This window comes from Sturnira hondurensis, unplaced genomic scaffold (genome assembly GCF_014824575.4).
Source record: "Sturnira hondurensis isolate 20B ecotype Veracruz unplaced genomic scaffold, ASM1482457v3 Scaffold0022017, whole genome shotgun sequence".
Classification (NCBI taxonomy): Eukaryota; Metazoa; Chordata; class Mammalia; order Chiroptera; family Phyllostomidae; genus Sturnira; species Sturnira hondurensis.
In genome coordinates, this window is record NW_028094648.1 from 579,016 (window position 1) to 605,313 (window position 26,298).

Genomic DNA, 26,298 nt, shown 5'->3' on the forward strand with positions numbered 1-26,298 from the left:
GCAGAATCAGTTCAGTTTCTGAAGTTACTTTATATAAAGAAGGTCTGAGTAGAATTGGAGGACCCACTACTTTCTACAATGGGAATATGCAGTTATACTTTACACATTTACTGCAGCAATTTACAGGGCTGTTAATCTCTTTTCCTAAACAAGGAAAGTTAATGATACATAGACTATGATAACAGTTAGAGTAACCTTCCCATTTAAAGTAATATTCAACTTGTAATAAACTGCTGATTCCTCTTATGAGGCACATTTCAAATAATTAATATGGCTCCCTGTTGATAGTAGCTGCTGTTGCTCCCAGCACCCTTCCAGCTAACAGCAGACACGGTGGAGTTGCTGTAATATACGGAGCCCCTCATAATTATAACTAGAGTATCGTGCATGCACTGGCCACGTTTCAGTGGAACAATAAAGGTACTATCATAAAGGAAATAATACAGCGATTGTGCATTGTTAGCAGTATGTGTGTAATATAGCTTATTGAAAACTTCAGATTATCTTAATTATAAAAACATCTGACGCTTACTTATGTTGCATATTTAGTTGCAAAAACAGTTTTGTTTTTAAGTTCCTATGTCATTACCAATGAATTGGCTTGAAACTTTACTGATCATGTAAAGGAAAATAAGAATCATTCACTTTATATGTGTTCACCATAACCTCATCTTATAAAATAATATTGATTTCATGTCTAATCAAGAAACATGGCTTTGTCCACAAATAATAGTAACTGCCATGCACTCAAAAATACCTCAGTTCCTTTTATGCAATGAACATCACTATGAGGATTCAAAGGTAGGTACCAAGTTAACATTTTCATACATGAGAAGGAGAGGAAATTAAGCAAATTGCTCAAGCACATGCAGCTAGTAATTAGCAAGGCCAGAGGCATTTTGACTTTAAGTCTATGCTAAACCTAGAAGAAGTATGTATAAATTTTAGTGATTAAACTTTGACAAATACAGCCTTTGAAAACGCTAGCTCTATGTTCCAGCTGAAGTAGAGTCCCTTTAAGTCCACATTAGTCTCTGGTCTTTAGACAAGCATGAAACGCCGAGTGCTGACCACAGGTACTTCAGGCAGCACTAGATCACAGTGTGCACGTTCTGAAAGGGAAAGGGGATATTAAAGAGCCAGTAGAATAGGGTGGACATTATTGATAATCAAGTCTTAAACTTACACTGCTATAATTTTCATTCTCTCTCCAAGGAGAAATCTAGCAAACTGCTGGGGAGAGGCATGGCAGGGAACTCCACCAGGGGAAGAAATGACTGAAACTGTTTAAGATTTAGAGGGAGGTCTGAAATGCAGTAATGGATTTCAATTTGAGGATGGAAATTTCTGACTGAAGAATAAAAACTAAAAATTACGGACGTTACTGTCAATTGACTATAAGTATAAGAAAAAGCTTTTTTTGGTGCTTTTTTCTGCTGTCAATACTTTACTTGCATATCAGAACATAGATATACTTTTTCAGAACCACGGAATTTGGAGGCAGAAAGATATTGGACAGGGCCCCAAACCCACATTTTAGACTCAGGAAACTATCTTGAGAAACTGGTGACATTCAAGAGTGAAATGAGGTGGCAGCTGTCAATCCTGATGTCAGAGAATAGGAAGAAAGGCAATCCTCTACAGGAGCCTATAGAAAATTGCCCGCAACCCTCATCCTCTCTTACCTTGGAAGCCTTTGTCAGTGAGCCATCGTGTTCAAGGCACGATCTTTCAGTAGTGCCGAGACACTAAAAAGAACCAGAGCTAGTTGTGTATGAGAACATGAACTTTTCCCATTAGGCTTTGTGTATAAACTAAAGGCAGTTTAGCATAGCAGTGCCTGGGAAACATAAATGCCTATGTCAGTGTCTGGAGTGTGCCACTTTTAGCCATGTAACTTAGCCACAGAAGTTAGTCGTTAATGTCAGCAACTATCAAACTGTTTAACTTCTATGTGCCTCAGTTATATAAGGGGATTATAATAGCACTGACCTCATAGGGATGTTCTGAAGACTAATTTTACACTTCTGTTGTAATTAGAACAGTGCTTAGTACTTAGTACAGTACTTAGCAATTTTAGCTGTTATTATTATACATTAATTATTTTCTTCATTAATTCATTAATCAATATTACTTCAGTGCCTAATACATGGCAGGTGATTTTTTAGTTGGTTGACACACATCACAGAACAAAATGAATGATGATCCACATCCTTATGTAGGGGAAGACAGCAAAAAAGCAATTTCCATAATAAATATCAATGATATTATATGCAATGGAAACAAATTAGAATAGGCTAACGGGGACCAGGATTGAGAGGGGTAGGTTGTGATTTTAAATAGGATGATCACAAAAGGCCTAACTTAATTTCCATCAGCAGTATTTGAAGAGTTCAAGAGAAGACAAGAGATGATATCTGACTTTCACAGAAAACTACAAAGATAAAACTATAGATCAGGGTGCAAACCTAAATTTAATAACTATGAGTAAAATAATAAAATGGTGCTGGTAGTGGATGCTTTTTCCTAACAGATTTATTTCAAATTTTACACATATTCATAGTCATTCATGTGACCAGTGAATAAGACAGATAAAATATGAAGATATATGATTAGAAATATGAACACAACTTTTTTTCCTCAAGTAGAAACAAATTTTACTAGCACATAGCCCTCACTGGTTTCTCTGCTTATACCATTTTTTCAACTCATATTTTACTCATTTAGTGTTGTAAACAAGTTTAACAGTTTGTGTCCCTCCTGGTAGATTTGATGCCTTTGTTTTGTTTGTTTGCTTTAGAATTTCAACTTCTGATCTTGATTATATTTTCTATATTACATTTCTCCTCCCTAAGAAAAATAAAGTAGATATCAGATTTTTGCTCTTAGGGTTTTCAATATTACCATTTTCCTTTATCATATTTAGTATGGTAGGCAGTTCCATCTTTACATCTTTGCCCTACTACAACAATCCATGCGGATTGAAGGAATTTATACTAAACTATATTTAAGAATAGCATGGAGAATTTAAAGTTTTTCCAATACTCTGAAAGTAACTAAGCCTCCTCGAAAAAGAGTTTATTTCCTCATTGAGAATAACCTTAGCTACTAATGAAAAACACCAAAGGTCAGTGTCTTGTTTGTGCCGATGGCAAGTTGGGCATGCCGAGCATTATAGCAGCTTGCTTTTTCTGTCTTCAAATCCCAGTCTGACTATAATCATCTGGCCTTTATAAAGTTAGTTTTCAGGTGAAGACGTAAACACCAATCAAAAGTAATATTAAAGAAAAGATTTGTAAAGTTGCCGATTGGATACTTATCTTTTCACTCAGGTTTCCTTCCCCCCTTCATCTTATTACTCATACCTATTTTCAGTGAATTTAGTAAAATAAGAGGTAGCAAAGAAACAACTTCATGCTTGACTTATTGAGGATATAAAGTCATTGATGAAGAAGCAAAGGTCAGTGATGGGCTTCTCCCCAGTGGATATTACTTGAGACACAGAAAACAGGGTGATGCAAAATTAAAGCAACTTTTTTGTGGTGTGTGTGTGTGTGTGCGATTTCAATCAGCAAGTATTTCTTCAGAACCCACTCCCTCTGTGTGGTCAGTAATAACGATACCATATGAACAAGACAACAGAAGTCCTCCACTGAGAAATTTAATTCTAGATGCAAGGTTGGGTGATGACGATGAAGTATGACATGTAGCCTTGATAAAGATGCTAGAGAGGGGCACGGCAATAGCATCTAATTGAGGTAAGTGACAGGAGGAGCAGTACCCAAGGAGGCTGAGCCTGAGGGAAAGGCAAGTGGTACTTCGTGAAAAGCTAGGGCTTGCGGGGGCCCCAAAGGAACGTTATAGGTGGATGCCAATAACATTTTGCTCACAGATACAGGGTGAGCAAAAAGGTGATTAAAATGATAAAAATATTCAAAAAGGTACAAAAACAGAAAGAATGAAGAATACACATGAAGGGAAGCAGAATATGCCACTTGAAAATATGCCACTCTGGCTTATTGGTTATTTTGAATTAAAGTTTCTTGAGAAAGAGCAAGTACAAGAAGGACCCTCTGACCCTGCTATGTCCCCCTGAAAATGGGAAATAAATCTCCCGTGTTAAGGTGCCTTCCCTGTACCAAGAGGGCAGAAGGCATCCTTACCAACAAAGGTAGGGAATTCAGGGCCAAGAAAGACATATACGCAAACCTCGCCACTTCTTCACCCACCTACTTCTCCAAACCCAAACTCCTTTGTCCTGTCAGTTCTTCGAAAGATATGGTTTCTTAGTTTAAAACACATGGAGGGTTAGCAACAGGGGGGTGGGAGGAGGAGAAGGGGAGAGAAGGCACAGAAAATAGCATAGATGGTAGGTAGAAAATAGATAGGGGGAGGGCGAGAATAGTGGGGGAAATATAGAATCCAAAGAACTTGAGACACGTGGTTATAAACTAAGGGGGGGAGAATAGTGGGGGAGAGTGTGCAGGTGGAGGGGAATGAAGGGGGGAATAGAACAACTGTAATGGTATAATCAATAAAATATATTTTTAAAAAAGCCCACAAGAAATTAAAAAAAAATAAATAAAAGCTTCCTGCTATGTTCACTCCTTTGAGTTTCATAGTTTGATGGGTCTCCTCTTCATGAGAAATGAAATCTGTCTTTCTCCTGTTCATCTGTCTAATGTCAATTTAATTATTCGACAAACCAAAGATCCTAGAAGAGAAGAAGATGAAGTTTTCTACCACTACCTGTGCCTACCATCAGCCTCATCAATGGTTGTCAAAATATAGTCTATACTGTCCATGCCCACACCTCCTTCCCCAATTCCAGAATGTGTTGAAGCAGATCCCAGACATTGGATGATTTAAGTTGGAAGTTATTTGAGTATGTAGCTATAAAGTAAAAAAGTTCTTTAAAAAACAATAATCATATCATTATGGTGCTAAGATACATTATGAAAAAAATGAATTTAATATAAAATTTAGTGCAACAATTTCCAGAAAGAAATCAGCAAGAAATGAAACCTTTCAGCCTGCAAAATATCGCATTTGTCCTGGTGTTGAACTTTTGTTGAATGGAGAAATTCTTTATATTTATGGTGAATTTCAGGTGCTCACAAATATAGAGGGAAATATAGTGTATAAAACCATACAAATGCATTTCTTTCTTTCACAAGCATGAAAAATAGACTTGGTAGTCAAATGACAAACACTGCATTTTGGAAGCACCGCTTCAGAACGATCCCATGAAATCTCAAAAACCTCCTGTAGCAAGCATTACAACCATAAATTAGAAGAATATATGGAAAAAGAAGTCAGAGCCTTTATCATACCTGAATTTCTAGTTTTTTATAATCCTTCAAAAATAATCAAGAATGAACACATTGGAAAACTGAAGACCACATTAATAAAATGGCTATTTTCTAGGAGCCTAATACTAAGAAATAGTGTGAGGTAAACACTGCTTTCCATTAAAAAAATAAAGTTACTAAAGCTCCGGAAGGTTAAGTGTATTTTCAAGGTTACACAACAGTGTGGATGGGAATTAGGGTTCAAGTCCAGAGACCATGTTATTAACTACATAGCTCACTGCTTCCACATCCAAGGGGGTGAGAAGAGAAGGAAACTATAATATAATTTCTACAACTTTAAAGATATTTAGTTCTCTATTTCACAGCTACTTAAATTACTAAAAGACTACATCACAGTACAATCGGGATTCTAAGATGATGTTTCTCAATGTATAAAATGTTACATTCTATGAGAGTAAAGTATATGATCCTTTTCTTGGCATTTTTTTTTAAATGGAGGACTTAAAAAAACATTGGGTTTTAACATGTATAAAGGACCCAAGGACAAAGCCAAAGGAGGGTAGGATTGAGGGTAAGAGGTGGGGATGGGTAGGGCAGGGGAGAGTGGTGGTGGGAAAATCAAGACAACTTTACTTGAACAACAATAAAAAGAAAGAAAAAGCATTAGGTTTCAGTAATACAGATCTATTTGAATTATTTTGATTTCTAGAAGCTGGATAAAGGACTTCTGAAGTGGATCTCCCCACCCTCCACACACATACATGTTAACCTATTTTATATTCTTTTTTAAAATCATGTTGAATTTACTGGGACAACATTAATTACCACAATTATAAAGGTTCCAGGTGTACAATTCTAAAACACATCATCTGCATATTGTATTGTGTGTTCACCAACCTAAGGCAAGTCTCCTTCCATCACCATTTATCCTTCCTTTACCCCCTTCTAACTTGACCAACCCCCCTTTCCCTCTGGTAATCACCACAATGTTGTCCATGAGTTGTTTATTGTTCCTTTGCTTAGTCTCTTCACCTTTTTGACCCAGCCCCCTAATCCTCCTTCCCTCTGACAGTTGCCAGTTTGTTCTCTGTATTTACAAATCTGTTTGTATTTTGTGTGTTAGTTTATTTTTTCACTAGATTCTGCATATCAGTGAAACCATATTGTACTTGTCTTTCTTTAACTGGCTTATTCAATTAGCACAAACTCTCCAGGTCCATCCATGTTGCTAAAAAAGGCAAGGTTTTCTTTTCTTTTTTAATGGCTGAGTACTATTCCATTCTGTAAATATAATACAGCTTTTTTACCTACTCATGTACTGATGGACACTTGGATTGCTTCTAAATCTTGGCTATTGTAAACAACACCGCAGTGAACACACGTGTGTATATATTCTTTCAAATCAGAATCAGTGTTTTAGGTTTCTTCAGATATATTCCCAGAAGTGGAATCCTTGGGTCATAAAACAGTTTCATTTTTAATTATTTGAGCTAACTCCATATTGCTTTCCACAGTCGCTGCACCGGTCTGCATTCCCGCCGACAGTGTGTGGGGTTCCTTTCCTCCACATCCTTGCTGACACTATTCAACGAACATCTTTCCTATTCTTTATCACCACTGTACAAAGCCCAAGTTTGTCATATAGTGGAGTAAGAAAACAATAATATTGAATCCATTAATATTAAAGCCTATTCCATTACGCATGTGAGCATTCAGGGTGGGGACCTGTGAAAAGCTGGATTAGAAATATCAAAACTGTTTAACAAAGATAAACCTAATCAGATAAACTATGAACACAATGGTCAGCGATTATAGTTGGTCAATTGGTATGGGACATACAAGGAGCTGTTCCCAAGGCTCCTTCTTGGCCAGAGCAAGTTTGATGTAGGAATAAAAGTTACCTCAAAATTTTGCTTATGACTTATGGTAAATAGATTGATAGTCTGCTGAATATGCTCGCCTCCTAACTCCCAGAATCTGTGAATATGTTATCTCACATAGCAGATGGGACTTTGAGGATGTGATTAAGGTTGAGATGTGGAGATGATGCTTGCTAACTACAGGAGCTCTTAGAAGTCAAAAAGGAAAGCAGAAGAGTCCTTAAGAGGGATGATGGGTGAGTAAAACTAGACAAACTATTGTTGACTCTGAAGATGGAGGGAGGGGAAGAACCAAGGAACGGGACTACTTTTAGAAACTGAAAAGGACAAGGATCCTTCCCAGAGTCTTGATGAAGAACTGATTTTAGCCTGCTGAGACTAGACTAATGTAAGATAATAAATTTGCATGGTGTAAGCTTTAAATTTGTTGTGATTTGTTCCAGCAGAGATAGAAAACTAATACACAACTTAATAACTGGTATTCACTTTCATTCTAAAATTTCTGTTCTTATTAACTGTACTAATTATTTGAAGAGGTAGCAGAAGCACATGGTACATACTGAACTGGAAACAAAATGACAGCATAGAGCCAACCCGATGACCTTCCGCAGACGGCCTCTCATTCCTGTTGCCTGCATGTTTCCTTTCTGGCATTACTCCATGCTCTTAAACAAATTCTCCTCTCTGCCTCTCCTTCTTTCTCTGTCTCAAACATGTATTTATTCATTTGAGTTGTTGCTATTTTAAAACATATGGATATTCTGCAATTTGTCAAGCCTGCTCTTACAGGTAATTCAGACCTTCAATTGCTTATGATGCCTTCCAACACATTTAGATCCTTATATTAAGGATCCAAGAATGTGATATGCAATATTAAGAATGTACAACATCATAAAATAATACCAATAGCACAGATAACACAACATTCTTTTAATCAGAAATAGGAGAGAGTTTCACAAGTCAGTGTAATAATTTGATGACTGCAACTAAATATAAGCATAAAACACAATTATACATATAATGAAATAGTTAGTTAGACAAAACAAAATATCAAAAATGGAATGGTTTCTTTATAAATCCTCTAACTCAACTTGTATAATTTATGAGTAAATAAAGCCAGACAATCCACAGGACACCCCTAAGGTCACTCTCTAGCACAGGGCAGAGGCAGACATAGAATAATAGTTATACAAATCCTAGTAATGTGTTCTTTCCTCTATACTACTCTATTTATTTTTCAAAAACCAATTGTATTAAGCCCTGACTGGTGTAGCTCAGTGGATTGAGCACGGGCCTGTGAAGCAAAGGGTTGCCTGTTCGATTCCCAGTCAGGGCACATGCCTGGGTTGCAGGCCCGGTCCTCAGTGGAGGACACATGATAGGCAACCACACATGATGTTTCTCTTCCACTCTTTCTCCTTTCCTTCCCTTCTCTCTAAAAATAAATACATACAGGGCCCTGGCTGGTGTAGCTCAGCGGATTGAGAATGGGCCTGTGAACCACACGATCATGGTTCGATTCCCAGTCAGGGCACATGCCTGGGTTGCAGGCCAGTTCCCAGCAGGGGACTCATGAGAGGCAACCATACACTGATATTTCTCTCCTTCTCTCCTTCCCTTCCCCTCTAAAGATNCACGGGCCTGTGAAGCAAAGGGTTGCCTGTTCGATTCCCAGTCAGGGCACATGCCTGGGTTGCAGGCCGGGTCCTCAGTGGAGGACACATGATAGGCAACCACACATGATGTTTCTCTTCCACTCTTTCTCCTTCCCTTCCCTTCTCTCTAAAAATAAATACATACAGGGCCCTGGCTGGTGTAGCTCAGCGGATTGAGAATGGGCCTGTGAACCACACGATCACGGTTCGATTCCCAGTCAGGGCACATGCCTGGGTTGCAGGCCAGTTCCCAGGAGGGGACTCATGAGAGGCAACCATACATTGATATTTCTCTCCTTCTCTCCTTCCCTTCCCCTCTAAAGATAAATAAATAAAATTTAAAATACATAAATAAATACAATATTAAAAAACAATAGTATTAAGACTTTACTTTTTTTACAGTAATTTAAAATTCACAGCAAAACTAACAGGGACGGTACAGAGATTTCCCATAGACCCCCCTACCCCAGAAGAGGTATACCCATTATCAGTGTCCCCACCACAGTGGTACATGTGGTACAGCTGAGGAACTTACACTAATACGTTGTAAGCATCACAGGACTGGGGCTCACTCTTGCTTTGTATATTCTATGGGTTTGGACAAATGTACAATGATATGTGTATATCATAATGGCATTATATATAGTATTTTCACTGTCCTAAAAATTCTCTATGCTCCACCTATTTATCCCTGCTCCTTTTAAATCTTTTTTTAATGATAGAAAATGTAGAAATTGCATAACATCATTGGCTAACAAAATAGAGCTAGGAATGATGTATAAAAGTAAGATTCTAAGTCAATTCACTTTTTTTGAAATTATATAGGTAACAGATTTACTCTGAGAATGCAATTAATAGTGAAATAATGATTATTAGTGTCTACTACAGAATCAAGTTTCATCAGATATGAGTTTCTTTACCCTCACTACCCCTTTAATAAATATTTCCTTTTGGGTCATTTCATTGCTATGGTGTGCATTTCAGACAGTTTTAACAAAAATGATAAATGTAAGGAATAAAAGTAACTTTTTAAAAGAATTTTTGTCACCTAATTTTTAGAGAGAAGTTAAGACAGTCATTTTGGGTCAACTTGGAATCAGTCTTAACCATAATTTCTGGCAGTCAAAATCTGACTGTGTAGTGGGAGACTGAAATGTAGGCAAGCTTAGCTATTGCTTCAGAGTTTCTAATATATCAGCTGCATTGCTCATAAATATTCAGATATTTCATGGTGTTTAAATAACACTCTGTGCGGGACTATGATAATGAAGTAGATATGATCTTCCTGATGATATATTTTTGTTCAAGGATTACTCATTCTAAAATTGTAAAATTTAAAAATAAATTATTTAATGTTAGTTTTATAGCAGTTACTGATTCTGGAGCTTGCGGAGACAGAGTAACATAAATCTTCACCCCGAATAATGACAAAAGAGAAAGGAACTATGAATGAGATTTCGTTAATTTCCTTTATTACACTTTCATTCATTAGGACGATATTTAATGAGTGCCTACCAGGTTACTAACATCAGGAATAAACCAGTAAAGTGTCAACTTTTGGAATTTACAATCAGAGATATAAAATTATAGGCTTTAATTGGGAGATTCATTTGTTAAGGTAGGTCTAATAAATATTTGTGTGACTCACAGTCAATGTTCAGTAGATATTTTTATCTATAAAAAGGACAAAAATAACCTTGATAATTGAGAATTAAATTTCCTTGGGTGACTCAGGAAAGGTTGACAGCAGAACGAACACAAGGCTGATGTTGCAATTCCGTAAGGATGAACTTCTCTATTATGTTCACGCTGCTAATTCGCTTGTGCTATTTGGAAACATGATTCACCAGATTACAAAGTACTTTGGAAGAGAGAAAAAGATGAGGTATTGTCCATGGTATTTTATCTATGACATAATTTCATAAAGAACCCAGTGTTGATTTAGCGAACACATATTTTTACTTATAATTCAATTCACCTGTCAAAATAAGTAAACTAATATTTTTTAAGATACCAATTATTTAACCTTTTTCAACATGAAGCATAGACAGCAAATTCCAAGATAACAAAAAAGTGAAATAGACTTTATATTCATTATTTCCATTACTAAGAGTTGTATAATATTGAAAAATTTGTGTTCCCCAGCAATTGTGTTACATGGGAAAATGTGAATAGCAATTAAGTGCATATATTTTATAATGATATTTGTATTTATAGTTATAAGCGCACATAGCTTGGCTTCTCTCAAATTATTCTAGAATTCCTTAAATTTATTTTACAATTTGTTAAAGTTTTAGAAATAACGAAACCAAACCTTCCTTTCACATCTCTAACCTGCCTTTATTGAAGGAGTAATCTAAATGAACACGTTTAGTGAAGATTTTACATAGACAGTTCAGATATCAGAGTCCATGAGGACGGGAGGCATAGCAACTGGTTTCCATGTCTTCTCTGTCATCCTCAGACACACTAAGGTGCATTAGACATTGTAAGAACTCAATGCATTTCTGGTGAATATTCCTACGAGTAATATTAAACACATTAAAACATGTTAAAATGGCTAAAATTTTGGGAAATCTTCTCTCAAAAGTAGAAAGAAATCCATAGCACAACTAATTTTGTTTAAATGGGAAATGTTATGAATTTGATTACTATGATAAGCTTGTCAGCCTCTTCATTTCTAGCAGACAACATTCACCAGGTTCTTGATGGTCTCTACCAAATGAGACACATCCCAATTCTCCCAAATATACTTTAACCAAATGCATTCATGTAAAGTAGATATATTTTTGTATGTTCTTCTAGTGTATTTTATCAATTTCATTTCCCTGAATAATATACTTATTAAGTAGGTGACAATTACATCATTACGATAAACTGAAAAACTTGGATAAACAGAACTGAAAACAGTTGAGGCCATAAAAGAAGACTGAAACTATGTGTACAAAAGAAAGGGTTCCGGTGCTTGAAAAGCAATATTAGAATTACTTCAAAGGAGAACTAGCAGGCGAAAATTTGCCTCTAGAAAACCACAGGAGCAAGCAGCACGAGGAAAAGTGTAGACACGAATATTCACCACAAGGAGGTTTGCTCCCTAGAGTACAGAGCCAGGAAGCTGGCCTGCTGTGCTTATGTTTTTAAAGTTCTGCTTCAAAGCCTATCCTAGCATGCTAAGAAAAACATGTTAAGTGTTCTTCTTCTCCCTGCTGATAGATCAGAAAACATCCAGTAACACTAACTTAAAAAAAAAAAGCTTGTTAAAGGTATCTGACATAGGTGGATAGAAAGAAAATGCTAACACTTCTCCCTAAGCCCCCACTCCCAAGGATATGAAAACCAGCAGCTGGGTTTGATGAAAAACATCATCAATGGAGTAGTGTGACAATATAGAGCTCAGAGTAAAAGCTACTCTTTGCACATTACTTGCAAATGGTGCTCATTGGGTACTTTCCCTCTGGGGTCCTGACCAACACATCTTAGAGAAGAATCATAGCAGGCGTACCTCAGAGAACAATCAAAACTTTCAAATACTTGATATACTCCTGACAGATTCAGTGTGCAAAGAAGTATTTCACATGTATTGTGTTATTGTTAGGGAAGACAACAATCAGAGGAGATTTTTATAAATATACACATGTGGTTTGTGATATTAACTGCTCTTTTAAAGAAAGACAGAAAGACATTTATTTTCCCCACAATTAGGTCAGAATTTCTCCTTTCTTTTCATCAATCCACGTGACCTGTGAGATCTCTCAGGAAGACATCTCAGCAGGACCCAAGCATGCTCATTTAGTTCACAGAGACTAATAGATGCCCCCAAAGCCCTGAAATGAGAAAATTCCTTGCAAACATATTGCATGTATAGGCTGACAAAAGCAGAATCAGAATGACCCAAGCATAATAAGACTAAATTGGCACATGCAGAAATAAAAGGATATGGATATTGTTGCAGGATGATGACAGTGAATTTTGCCATGTAATTCTTTTCAATAAACTCTAAAATATATCATTGCATAGAATAAAATTTCCTGTAGTGAAATTCTGACAGCTCCCTTCTGTGTGCTAAAAGGCTGTCAGATGAAAAATCTGAACTTTTGTGAAAATTGTTCATTTTTGACATTTATTCAACTTTTTTGTTTGCAGTCTGAATCAAAGGAATTTGAAAAAGTTACAATCCAGCTTTACACTCAAAGAATAAGAAGCACTATTAGCGTAATTTGAAGGTACTAGGCATTTAATTTGAAGTTACCTATAAAAAGTGGAAATGTTTATAAAATAACAGTATAGAATTTGACTGATTTTAAGATACTGTATATTAGATATTAATAGAAAATATTTTTCATAAGTTTGCCATTTTATTTGCTAGTTTTATGTTTTTCCCTTTAAGAGATAGAGATACTATTTTCATATTTCTAAAAAGTCATCTTATTTTTTATTGCAATATCCTGTATAGTTAAATGAATCCCTTGGATCCTGTTATATCTCAATGTTGGTGAAAATTTTGCATAGCACAGTCTTATTTTTTTTCCTTCAGACTTCACAAAATAGCATCTGATAAGAGATATTTCACCTTGTCTCAAGTGAGATTAAAGTGATACTAATTATTCATAAAGGATTATATTTAAGATTTCTATTTGGGGAAACAGCAAAGAAGCAATAAATATTATTCCAATTTTATAAAAAAAACTCTGCTAATGTAAACTTAGATGATTTTATGGTATGTAGAATAATATGTCTATTTTCTTTTCCAGCATTCTTTTGTTTCAGGATACATATAGCATTCAATATTCATCCTCTTCAGTTTAAACACATTGAGAAGGCTGACCCTGTCCGGTATCATCTAAATTCTGAGATGTGAGTTCATCACACAGGTTTGCTTACTCAGAGGTTCTACATATCAGAAGACACCTTCAGATTCCTCCCTGGAACTTGCTAGCACTAATAGGGAGAAAAGACACTCGTTCTATCAGAACCTGAGCTCCATGAAGAATATAGGCTTGAAGATACCAGTGGTCATCTGTGGCTATGTGGAAGGAGTGTATCTGGAAAGTGGGACTCTCAGAAGACGGAGAATTTAAGGAGTGATATAAGGCCCTTGATAACAGAATATAAACACTTCCTTTTTTAGGCCTGAAGCAAGCCTTACTTTTTGGATGTCTAGTTAACTGGACATTCAACTCTTTCTTTTAGTGCTAGATAATTTGAATTAGGCTTCTCTTACTTTAAAACAAAAGCATTTCTGCCCTGGCTGGTGTGGCTCAGTGGATTGAGTGCCAGATTGCAAACCAAAGGGTCACCAGTTTGATTCCCAGGCAGGGCATGTGCCTGAGTTGTGAACCAGGTCCCCAGCAGGGGGTGCTTGAGAGGCAACCACACATTGATGTTTCTCTCCCTCTATTTCTCCCGCCCTTCTCATCTCTAATAAAAATAAATTATATATATATGTGTGTGTGTGTATATATGTATGTATGTATGTGTGTATATATATATATACTAGAATATATATACATATATACACTAAGATTTTATTTATTTATCTTTAGAGGGGAAGGGAAGGAGAGAGGGAGAGAAATATCAATGTATGGTTGCCTCTTGTGTGTCCCCTGCTGGGAACTAGCCTGCAACCCAGGCATGTGCCCTGACTGGGAATTGAACCTCGATACTCTGGTTCGCAGGCCCGCACTCAATCCACTGAGCTACACCAGCCAGGGCCTAAATAAAATACATATTTTAAAAATCATTTTAACTAATACCGTGTGTACAAGTGTGTGCATGTTGTCTGGGAAGCAGAAATATTTTCTTACTTTAATAAGTGTACCCCATAAAAGAAAGCTAATTACTTCAGCTTTTTTCCTTTGACTATTCAAAAATTTACTAGTATCATTTCAAATCAGTTAATTCAGCCACATATAATTCAACTAATACATTTTAATATTTTACATTACTTTTTTGAATAAGAACATTTGGAGGGTTAACATATGATTCTTTTAATGCCACACATTATCAATTACTCAAGTGCTTATGAAGCAGTAACAAAATAAAGACAAATTGGAAAATTTAGATAGCAATGTTATAAAAAACTAGAAAAAGAACTTGCTAAATCATTAAATAACATATAAAACACTTCATATGTTAGTGAGGGAGAAACCTTTATGCATATTAATTTACATATATTCAAAATCATGAAATCATCAAGGAGCACTGTTATGTGTTGATAATGCTTAGTGTGGACATTAGGCATCATGCAAGAATCTTAAGACAGCCTGCTATGAGGATCCATTGCTTATACTACATGGGAAAGCTAGACTTGTTATTGTATCCTCCTTCTATATAGAAGGAACAATTGATGCTAAGGCATTATAATTATTTTTAATACTCACCAGAGGACATACTTACTGATTTTAGAAAGAAGCAATGAGAAAGAGGAGAGAGAGAATCATAGGGGAAAAGGGGAGGGACTCACATGAATAAGTATAAAGGACACATGGACAATAATTAAGGTGGGGGGCGGAAATCGGAGGGAGGGAGGGAGCACTGGGGGGGGCAGGGCAGGGAATATAAAACAGAAAACTGTACTTGAATAAAAATTAAATAAAAAAATTTTAAAAAGAAAGAGGAGAGAAACATCGATGTGAGAGTTAAACAGCAACAGATTGCTTTTGTCGGCACCCCAAGCAAGGGACCTCTCCTAGGTGCCCCAATGAGAGACCAAACATGCAACCCAGGCATGTGCCTGGATGGGGAATCAAACCCATGGCATTTCAGTTTACTGGGCAGTGCTTCAACGGAGAAAGCCACACTGGCCAGGGCTCTTTTCCTTTTTGTGTTAAACTGCCACAGGGTTTAGAATGTGGTAGTCCAAAGATCTACTTACAACAAGAAGCTATGGTTTCAATGAAGGGATGTTGGTTTTTTCACTTTAATGTAGTACCCAACACCTTACTTTCATAAAAGTAAAATTCTATCAAAGAATAAAAAAGATTAGAAAATGAATAGAATTTAAACCTACTCTTAGTTAAAATATGTTTCATATTATGATATTCATGTCATTTTATTAATAATATTTTACATCAGTTGCTGCTGGTATATTCAAATATCATTGAGATTCTAAATGCTTAATTCTCATACAAATGCTAGGCCAAGTTAAAAAGTCATACAAAACTATCAGAAGTCATAATCTATAGCCTCCAGTTTCATAATAGCTTTACCAAGTAATGATCAATGATCTCATTTCTAAAAATGAACATACAAGCTCTGTCCAGAAAAAAGTCCAGCTATTTTTAATGCAAGGAGAACAGTTTGCATAACATCAACTTAACCTGGCAGCCAAGGAGAGTGGACTGGAATGTACAAGTGTGAACAATGACAACTTCATTGTATTAGTCAGTGTGGGCTGTAGACGCTTTTGAGCATATGTACTGTGTGGCTCTTGCATTCAAAATGACTGAAGGAGTAGAGCAACAAATCTGCATCAAATTTTGCATTATGCTTGAACATTCCTCTGCAGAAACTATTCAAATGATTTAGAAGGCTGCAGCTATGGGCCACTGGTGACTGGCAGCTGCATCATGAGACAATGCACCTGCTCGTGCATCACATCCTGAGCGGAGCTTTTTGGCGAAACATCAAATCATACAGGTAACTCAGCCCCTCCTATAGCCCAGCGTTGGCGCCCAGCAACTTCTGGCTCTTCCCAAAACTGAAATCACCTTTGAAAAGGAAGAGATTGTAGAATGTTGATGAGATTCAGGAAAATACAGTGAGGTGGCTGACAGCAAGCGGGAGAACTGAGTGAGGTCCCGAAGACCCTGTCTTGAAGGAGTCAGGCTTCATTGTCCTGTGTACAATGTTTCTTGAATCTTGTACCTGCTTCCATAAATAACTCTCTTTTTCATATTACATGGCTGGTTACCTTCTGGACAGACCTCATATTCTCAAGCAGATTATTTTTCAGAAGGCCAAATAGCCTTACCAACAGGTGCCAAAGCAGAAAAGCGATGTCAAATAGTAATGGGCACAGTCATCTGTGACTGAACACCTTGGGTGACTCTGTGCTGTCTTCATGGAAAGTTTGAAGCTATTGGACTTTCTTAACCTTTTTTTCAACCTAATAAAATCATAGCATTAACTGTGTACAAAAGCAGACTTATCTAGATAAATCAGGTACAAAGGACAAGATCTGGAAACCTGGTGACAAAAAATGAATAAAGCAATCGGACTTATTTACTATAAAGGCAAAACATTAAATTGTTATTCCAGAATATTGTCATCACAATATCTTGAAAATATTATATACATGGAGGGATCACTTTCATGCACTTCTCCTCAGGATTTTGCTCGATGGCCTACAATTGGCTCTGATATGGAGTAGGCTCTACAGGAGTTTAGTCCAAACCTGGCTGTTCATGATAACCCTTTACAAGAAATTACATTGTTAGAAAAATCACCAAAAATATTCAAACATATATTTTCTGTTATATTTTAGGATAATTCAAGGAGAACTTCTTGATTTTAGTAGGTTAATTAAAACGATGTGAAGGGTTCCAAATTCTACCTGTAGCCTCTGCTACCATCAATGCTGCTTTGAGTCAATTATTTTCAGTACACAAATAGCCAGATATTAACTTTTTCTGACCACAACTGCACTTATCTTTCTCAGTCCACATAAGTAACTTTAACTATGGTATTCTTATCTAAATACCACTTTGCTTTGTATCAACAAGCAGCTAATGACTTCTAGTGAAGACAGCAGCCAAGGCAGAAATGGCTCATCTCCTCCAACAGCCACAACCAAATTATAATTAAAATATAGCACAATGACTAGTCAGAGCTGTCAGAATTCAAGTTGAATGGAAGTCTAACAATTATGGAATTAAAGAAACCACATCTAGCCCTGGCTGGTGTAGCTCAGTGGAGTGAGCGCGGGCCTGCAAACAAGAGGATCGCGGTTCGATTCCCAGTCAGGGCACATGCCTGGGTTGCAGGCCGGTTCCCTGCAGGCCAACTCCCAGCAGGGGACGCACGAAACGCAACCATACATTGATGTTTCTCTCCCTCTCTCCTTCCCCTCTAAAGATAAATAAATAAATAAAATCTTTTAAAAAAAAAAAGAAACCACATCTAGCCAGACTGGTGGTGGTGAGGGTAAGAGAGGCACAGATGCAGAATGTGTTGGTCCCACACCCATGTGTGGTGGATAAAAAATCAGGAGAGATATCTCAGGAACAAGGAGTCCCAGCCCCACGTCAAGTCTCCCAGACCAGGGTTCCAGTGACATGAAGATATGACCCCACAACTTCTGCCTGAAAAAACCAGGAGGGATTGAATCACTGGAAGAAACTTCTGGAGCCCCAAGCAATTCCTCTTAAAGAACCCACACATGGACTTACATACTCAGATTACTAAGCAAAACAAGAGGAACAGAAAAAGAATTCTGGAAAAGGAGAGCATTCTGATGGTTGCTGGATGGTGGAGGGGTATAGAGGAATGGGTGAGGAGGTGAGGGGATTAAGAAGTACAAATAGTCGCAGAACAGCAATGGGGATTTAAAGTACAGTCTTGGAAGTGGAACAGCCAAAGAACTTATATACATCACCCATGAACAATGGTGAGAGGATTGCCCGAGGGAGTGGGGGGCACTAGGTGGAGGGGGTCAAAGGAGAAAAGTCGGGACAACTGTAATAGCATAATCAACAAAATGTAATTTTTAAAAAAGCAGCCAAAAGACATGCAGACAACAATAAAACCCCTAAAGCAGACCCATGAAAAATCATTTGTTAACAGTTTTTGCCAAGTTCTCTCAGTGTTCAAAAGTGTCACCCAGTATTCCAAAACAGAAGCCATTCCTGCTTAATCTCATGTGGATAGCTTGGGTCCTGCCTCAACTCTACTCACCAGGGAAATGTTATACATACATATAGCCACACATACATGTGTACATATCTACATACATGCATATATCCATATATGTTTCCTGTTTCACTTTCACTTCTTTGCTCACTGTCACTGAGTTGAGATAGGTTTCACTCATTTAATCAAAGTTGTGCATCCCAGAACACATGAGCTTCAGTGGTTAGGTGACATAGTGCTATGGTTAAGAATACAGGTTTTAATTAGTGGTCTTGTAATACAGTTTGGTATCAGGTATTGTGATCCCTCCTACTTTGCTCTTCTTTCTCAAAATTGCAGCTGCTATTTGGAGTCGTTTATGGTTCCATATAAATTTTGAAGTATTTGTTCTATGTCTGTGAAATATGCCATTGGTACTTTAATAGGTATTCCATTGAATCTGTAAATTGCTTTGGGTAATATAGATATTTTGATGATGTTAATCCTTCTGATTCATAAACATGGTATATGTTTCCATTTGTTTATGTCTTCCTTGATTTCTTTCTTCAGTGTTGTGTAGTTTTCTGCATACAGGTCTTTTACCTCTTTGGTTAGGTTTTTTCCTAGGTATTTTATTTTTCTTTTTGTTATATTGAATGGAATTTTTTCTTGATTTCTGCTTCTGCTGTTTCATTGTTAGTATACAAAAATGCCTTTGATTTCTGGATATTGACTTTGTATCCCACTGTTTTGCCAAATTCATTTATTAGGTCGAGCAGTTTTTGGGTGGAGTCTATAGGATTTTCTAGGTATACTATCATGTCATCTGCATACATACACATGGACCAGTGGAACAGAACAGAGAGCCCAGAAATAAGCCCAAGTCTCAATGGTCAATGAATATTTGACAAAGTGGGCAGCAACAAAAAATGAAGTAAAAATAGCCTCCAATAAATGGTGTTGGGAGAGCCGAGAGCCAGACAGTTATGTGCAAAAAAATGAAACTTAAGCACTAACTTACACCATACACAAAAACAAATTCAAGGTGGATAAAAGACTTAAATACAAGCCATACCACCATTAAAGTTCTAGAGGAGAACTCTGTGATAGTTCACAAAGAAAATGTGATAATTCGCACAGCAACATTTTTACTGATATGTCCCCTAGAGCAAGGGACATAAAGAAAAAATAAACAAATGGGATCTCATCAAAATTAGAACCTTCTGCACAGCTAAAGAAAACTGTATTAAAATAAAAAGAAAACCAACCATATGGAAAAACATACTTGCCAATGATACCTCAGACAAGGGTTTAATCTCTAAAATATACAAAGAACTTACACGACTCCACTCTAAGAAGACAAGCAATCCAATTAAAAAGTGGGCAAAAGACTTGAACAGACATTTCTCCAAGGAGGACATACAGGGGATCCAGAGATATATGAAAAGATGCTCAATATCGCTAGCTATCAGAGAGATGCAAATTAAAACCACAATGAGATAGCACTTGACACCAACATCGGTCAGAATGGCTATCACAAACAAAGCAACAAACAACAAGTGTTGGAGAGGTTGTGGGGAAAAGGTGACCCTAGTTCACTGTTGGTGGGATTGCAGACTGGTACAACCACTATGGAAAACAGTATGGAATTTTCTCAGAAAACTAAAAATGGATTTGCCTTTTGACCCAGCAATTCCACTGATAAGGTTATACCCTAAGAACATTGAGACACCAATCCTAAAGAACCTATGCACCCCAATGTTCATAGCAGCACAATTTACAATAGCCAAGTGCTGGAAGCAACCTAGGTGCCCATCAGTAAATGAATGGATCAAAAAACTATGGTACATATACACAATGGAATTCTATGCAGCAGAAAGAAAAAAGGAGCTCCTGCCCTTCACAACAGCATGGATGGAACTGGAAAGCATTATGCTAAGTGAAATAAGCCAGGCAGTGAAAAACAAATACCACATGATCTCACCTTTAACATAAACCTAAACAACAAAACAATCAAACAAGCAAAATATAACCAAAGACACTGAAATAGAGAACAGGCTGACAGTGACCAAAGGGAAGAGGGGAGGGGATTTCAGGGGAAAAGGGGAGGAGTTTACAGGAACAAGTATAAAGGACACATGGACAAAAACTAGGGGGGGGGTGGAGATGGGAAAAGGGGAGTGGTGCTGGGTGGGTGGGCTGGGATAGAAGTAAAGGACAGAAAACTGTACTTGAAAACTGTACAGAAAACTGTACAACCATTTAAAAAACAAAATAAAATTACTGACATTAAAAAAAAACAGGTTTTAGACACAAGACCTGTGTGTACTGATTACAGTGACATCTGTGGTATATTAATCTTAGTGTCAGTTTCTTCATGTGTAAAATATAGACAATGACAATCCCATATCATTGATGGGATTGTGGTAAGGGTTTAAGAAAAGAAAAAATATATATATCTGAAGCAAAGCGCCTGCCACAATATAAGCACCTTGATGTTGAGCTACTGCCATCGTCATCGTTTGCATCATCACTAATTTACACTTGTTTCTTCTGAGGCAATGAGGTAATATCAGCACAGTTAATCAAATCCCTTCTGAGCCATAGGGTATTTTAGCCTGATTAGGAGGTAGTATTTACAGATGATAATCTTAGCAGAGGATCAAAGCACTGTCTTCATTGGTAACAACGGGCAAGTTGGTTGGCCTCTTGGAGATTCCGTTTCCCCATCTGTAACACAGTGATCATGATAGATATTTCATAAGCAGGGGTCAGCCTGTGGTGGGCTGTAGGTCATCAGATGGTGCCCTGATTTTGTGTGACCTGTGACCTAAGAATTGCTACTTTATTTTTTAAAGGTTAGAAGAAAAAGAAGTAGAAGGAGAAGAAAAGAAGGAGAAGGTGGACAAAGAGCACCAGCAGCACCATAGGTAGCAGGCAAAACCTAAAATATTTACTGTCTGGTCCTTTACAGAAAAGATTTGCTGATCCTTATCTTTGGAGTATTGTGAATATTAAAGGAGCCAATATTTGAAATATGCTAAGCAGAGAACTTGGCATAATCATAGTTATTATTCTTGTTACTAACCTTCTAAGCCTTCATCTAAATGTCACATAAAGGAAGCAGTAATTCTTCTTGTGCCACATTTAACTGCTGATGTGGAAATATCTGGTGTTCTAAACTCATTAGAAAGAAGCTTCCAAAAGGCTTCTTCTTTTCCTGCTTAAAGAAATATGCTAAATAAGCAGGGGTGGAGGTATGATGTTATCTTTGCCAGGAATTTTTTGGCAAAAATAAGTTAGATAATTTTGATTGATGTAGCTGCATTTATGGGGACTTAGTCCTACATCAAAGATCACCATTCAGGCACATATACACACAAACACGTACACACAGATAAATTATTGTGGGTGTTGCTTTGTATGTACCTCCTGTTTGCTCAATTTTATCATAAAAGACAGTCACATACTACAAGATGAAGAAACAATAAAAGTTTCAATGTGATTTCCTATGATTACATCTCTGTGGAGTTTTTGAACCTAGTAATTGTTGATGGTCTCTCTTGCTATTTCATTAGTGATCAGTACATATGGTACAAGTCAAGAGGCTGGGAGTTAGTTGCTTCAGAAAATGCTTGCTCCTGGCTTTGTCCATAAGGTACAAAGGTAAAAATGAAACAGCGTATGAATAATAAAGATTGAGATACATTTCTTAAGCATCATTTGATCATGCTAATCCTTCTGTTTGCAAAAACTAATAGAAGGCGATGCCTCCCACTGTTAATAGATGGTGTTCCAGTGACTTTTCTAAAGTCATAAAACAAGTCTATAGAGGTAGATACAAAAAATACAGCAGTAACCAAAATGACAACACATTAATTAGTTAGTGTTAATAATGACATGGGTCCTGATATACCATATGGACATGAAAGAAGAAATCCATTCATTAAAAGTCAGAATTAATATATATGATAGTTAAATTTAATCTAAATAAGATATATGTTTTGGGTTCTTTTCCCTTGTAGATTGAATATTTGGCTAAACATTTAGACTTTTTTGTTCTGATCTTTTATTGGTTTGTGTACAGGTAAAGTTATAACAATAAAATAAAACAATAATAATGATAATGTTGATATTTGTGGACAAGTTAACTCTGTGCTAAATTCTCTGTTTTTGTCCTCACAACAAATCAATGAGGTAATCATTGTAGTTCATCACTATTTAACCAGTGAGAAAACTCTCAGCTTAAATTGTTTTTTACCCTATAGAGTCTGCCTCAAATCTGGGGTAATTTCAGAAAAAAAGATGACCCCCCAAATTAATACTAAGGATTTTGGTTTAGAAATATGCTTTTGTAGGAAACTTAATTTTCATAATTATCTAAAAATTAAATAATTCATATTTTGAAAGTCATCATGCATCATAAAGTTCTAAGACACCAGATTGCTAGCCAAAACTATGACTGTCTTGTTATACAATTACTTTGGTTAGTTTCCCTGTGAATGCAAAGCAATGAAAGAACTGAAAGAAGAAAAGTACCACCAAATTTCCTTTGAATTGGCCACGTCAAAAAAAAAAAAAGGCAAGATCTACTAAGAAATCACCTTAATCTTTTTGAGAAGCAAAGAAGTTTTGTATTTGAGAAGCAATGGTAGATCCATCTTGAGAGAAAATGAAGGCTGTGAATGATGAGTTTCAAAAATTTTAAAGAAAAGAGGAAAAAAACTCCACCACACAACCAAAATGTTCAATTAAAATCCCCAAAATATAGAAAGAGTGCAAAATATTTTTGTTGTTTTTTTTGCATGTGAAATTTGGTTCTATTTTGCTAGAATGAGATCCATTAATGTTAAAGCTATTTTAAATTAAAAAAAATAAAATTTTATCTGGTAAATAACTAACAATGCTATGTAAAAACTAACACTATATAAATATAAAAAGACAGGCATTTAGACTAGCATGAAAAAAAGGTAAAAGAGAAATCAGTAAGGCTATTTTCAAAAGTATAACATTTAATCAAGTACTATTAGAAGACATTCTTTTAGGCCCTGGCTGGTGTAGCTCAGTGGATTGAGTGCGGGCCTGCGAACCAGAGTATCGCGGTTCGATTCCCAGTCAGGGCACATGCCTGGGTTGCAGGCCAGTTCCCAGCAAGGGACGAATGGGAGGCAACCGTACATTGATGTTGCTCTCCCTCTCTCCTTCCCTTCCCCTCTAAAAATAAATAAATAAAATCTTAAAAAAAAAGAAGACATTCTTTTATTAATTAATCAACAAATATTTATTAAAAACACATCATGTGTTAAGCCAGTGAGTCTCCAGTTCCATATACCTCAAAAGTACCATCAAGGCATTTGTAAATATCGTAAGAGCTCTGACTTTAGTTTCTGTTTTGTTCCTTTTATTTCCAACTCAGAGGGAGAGCTATTCTACCTCCACCAAGAATTACTTTAGTAATGAGGCACAGCTACGGATGAGAGGAGAAAATCCCTCGGATACACTGGGGTAAAAAAAACTGAGTTCCCCTATTTAAAAAGTATGATAAGGATTCAAGGGAACTTTTGGCCACAATGGAAACATATGTAGAAACACTTTTCTTCCTTGCACAAACAAACAAACAAACAAAAACAACAACCAATTTAAAAAGAAACCAATTAAAAAACCAAATGGAAGTCTGACATCCAAGATTACTCTATCCAGCCAAGCTGTCATTTAGAATGGGAGGGCAGATAAAGTGCTTCCCAGATAAGGTCAAGTTAAAGTTCACCATCACCAAGCCCTTATTCTATGAAATGTTAAAGGGACTTAACTAAGAAAAAGAAGAGCATCAAAACTATGAACAGCTAAATGACAACAAACTCAGAACTATCAACAACTGAACCTAAAATACAAAAACAGAAACAAACTAAGTAAACAACTAGAACAGGAACAGAACCGCAGAAAGGTTGATTACACACAGGGTTATCAGTGGGGAGGGCGTGGGAGGAGAATGGGGAAAAAGATACAAGGAATAAGGAGCATAATTGGTAGGTACAAAATAGACAGGGGAATTTAGGATAATATATGATAGAGAGAAGCCAAGGAAAATATATGCATGACCCATGAACTAAGGTGGGGAATGCTGGAGGGAGTGGGGATGAAGGGTGGAGGAAGATAAAGGAGAGAAAAAATGGGACAATTGTAATAGCATAATCAATAAAGTGTACTTAAAAAGAATTCAAAATGATTACGGCATAAAACTCTTTCTAAAACATTCCATTCTAATAGACACAGGCATGTATTTTAAAAAAAGTTTACAGAGTGTTCAGTGTCATATCAGAAGTCAAAAGCAAAAAAAAAAGGAAACAAGCATCTCTCTTTGGGAGAAAAGCATCACAGAAGAGATAAGCTCCAGGTGGGTCTTAAGTAATGTGACCATTCTGCCCTGGCCCCACTGACACCTGTTTTCAGACTTCCTGTTTGGTTAGCCCACCTTTTCTTCTCAAGTGTCCCAATTTGAATGGTAAATTACATGATCACCCCAATCTTCAAAGGTACATTGGAGTCTGCCTTCTGAATAAGGGGAGACAGTGTTAAGGTAGCAGCCAGTGCAGAGGTTAATTTGCCTGAAAGAGCTACAAGGACACCAGATTGTGTTGGACTACAAACTGCAAGAAGTTAAGTGGGGTAAGAGATAACAAAATAAGCAGAATCGGCTTACAGCGGTACTTTCAAACAAGGCTGCAGAACAATCTGTTTAGGGAGTCAAGTAAAAATGATCTTTTACGAAACTATTAGTTCGTTTGGGTTTCTCTGGAAATCAACACATTTCTAAGAAATAATGTATATTTGAAAGTTATTCCTTTAAAAAGTATAATAGGTAAGATGGAAAAGTGACTTTTCCTTATGTATACATATGTTTAACATGAATAGCTGAAAAGTATTCATTTGCAGATGGTCATTAATAAGTTGGTAAAATGATCATTTTCTTTATGTATATGCATTTTATTTTCCAAATTTACATACTATGTGTAGTCTCCAGCCAGAGTTAAATGGAAATGAGTTAAAATTATTTTTGTCAAGGTCACATATGAACTGAAAAAATGAAACTTAAGAATTCTAATCAGTACTTGTTCTCTAATCATTCTTTGATCTATCTGTTCGTTTTCAAATCTAGGTTGAGCTCAAAAGATTTTTTATTCTGTTTTAGAAAATAGCTGTTATTGTTTCTATAAGACATACAAAAAGATCCAATGAATAGCTCTTCAATTTCTCCTCAGTGTCCTGACATAAAATTATTCATGTAAAATGCACTTATTTCATAAGAATTTTTGAGCTGCTTAGGCATGCAAAGAGGTTAGGGGATAAGAAGTTATTCATGTGGAAATAATTTTAATGGCCATAAGTGACTTTAGAAAATTTGCAGTTGAGATCTATTCTGTGCTCAAAATGTTCATTAGTTCACAAGCAAATGTGACAGGAAACTGAAGGAGCCATCACCTACCACTGGTTTACCTCATTTAGGCCCTGGGACTCAAAAATGAGCAAGTGCCTCTTAGGACTCTGCTACCCTATTCTTTAAGTCAGTCAATCATCACCAAGTGCATTTGAGTTCCTCTTCACTAAGTATGTCTCCACAGGCAA

At 36.6% G+C, this 26,298-nt stretch overlaps 1 protein-coding gene across 10 annotated transcripts in view; it reads right to left on the bottom strand.

Moving 5' to 3' along the window:
- ADGRL3 (adhesion G protein-coupled receptor L3) overlaps positions 1-26,298 on the bottom strand; it is a 761,742-nt gene that overhangs the window by 225,290 nt on the left and 510,154 nt on the right. The gene's annotated exons all lie outside the window — the stretch shown is intronic.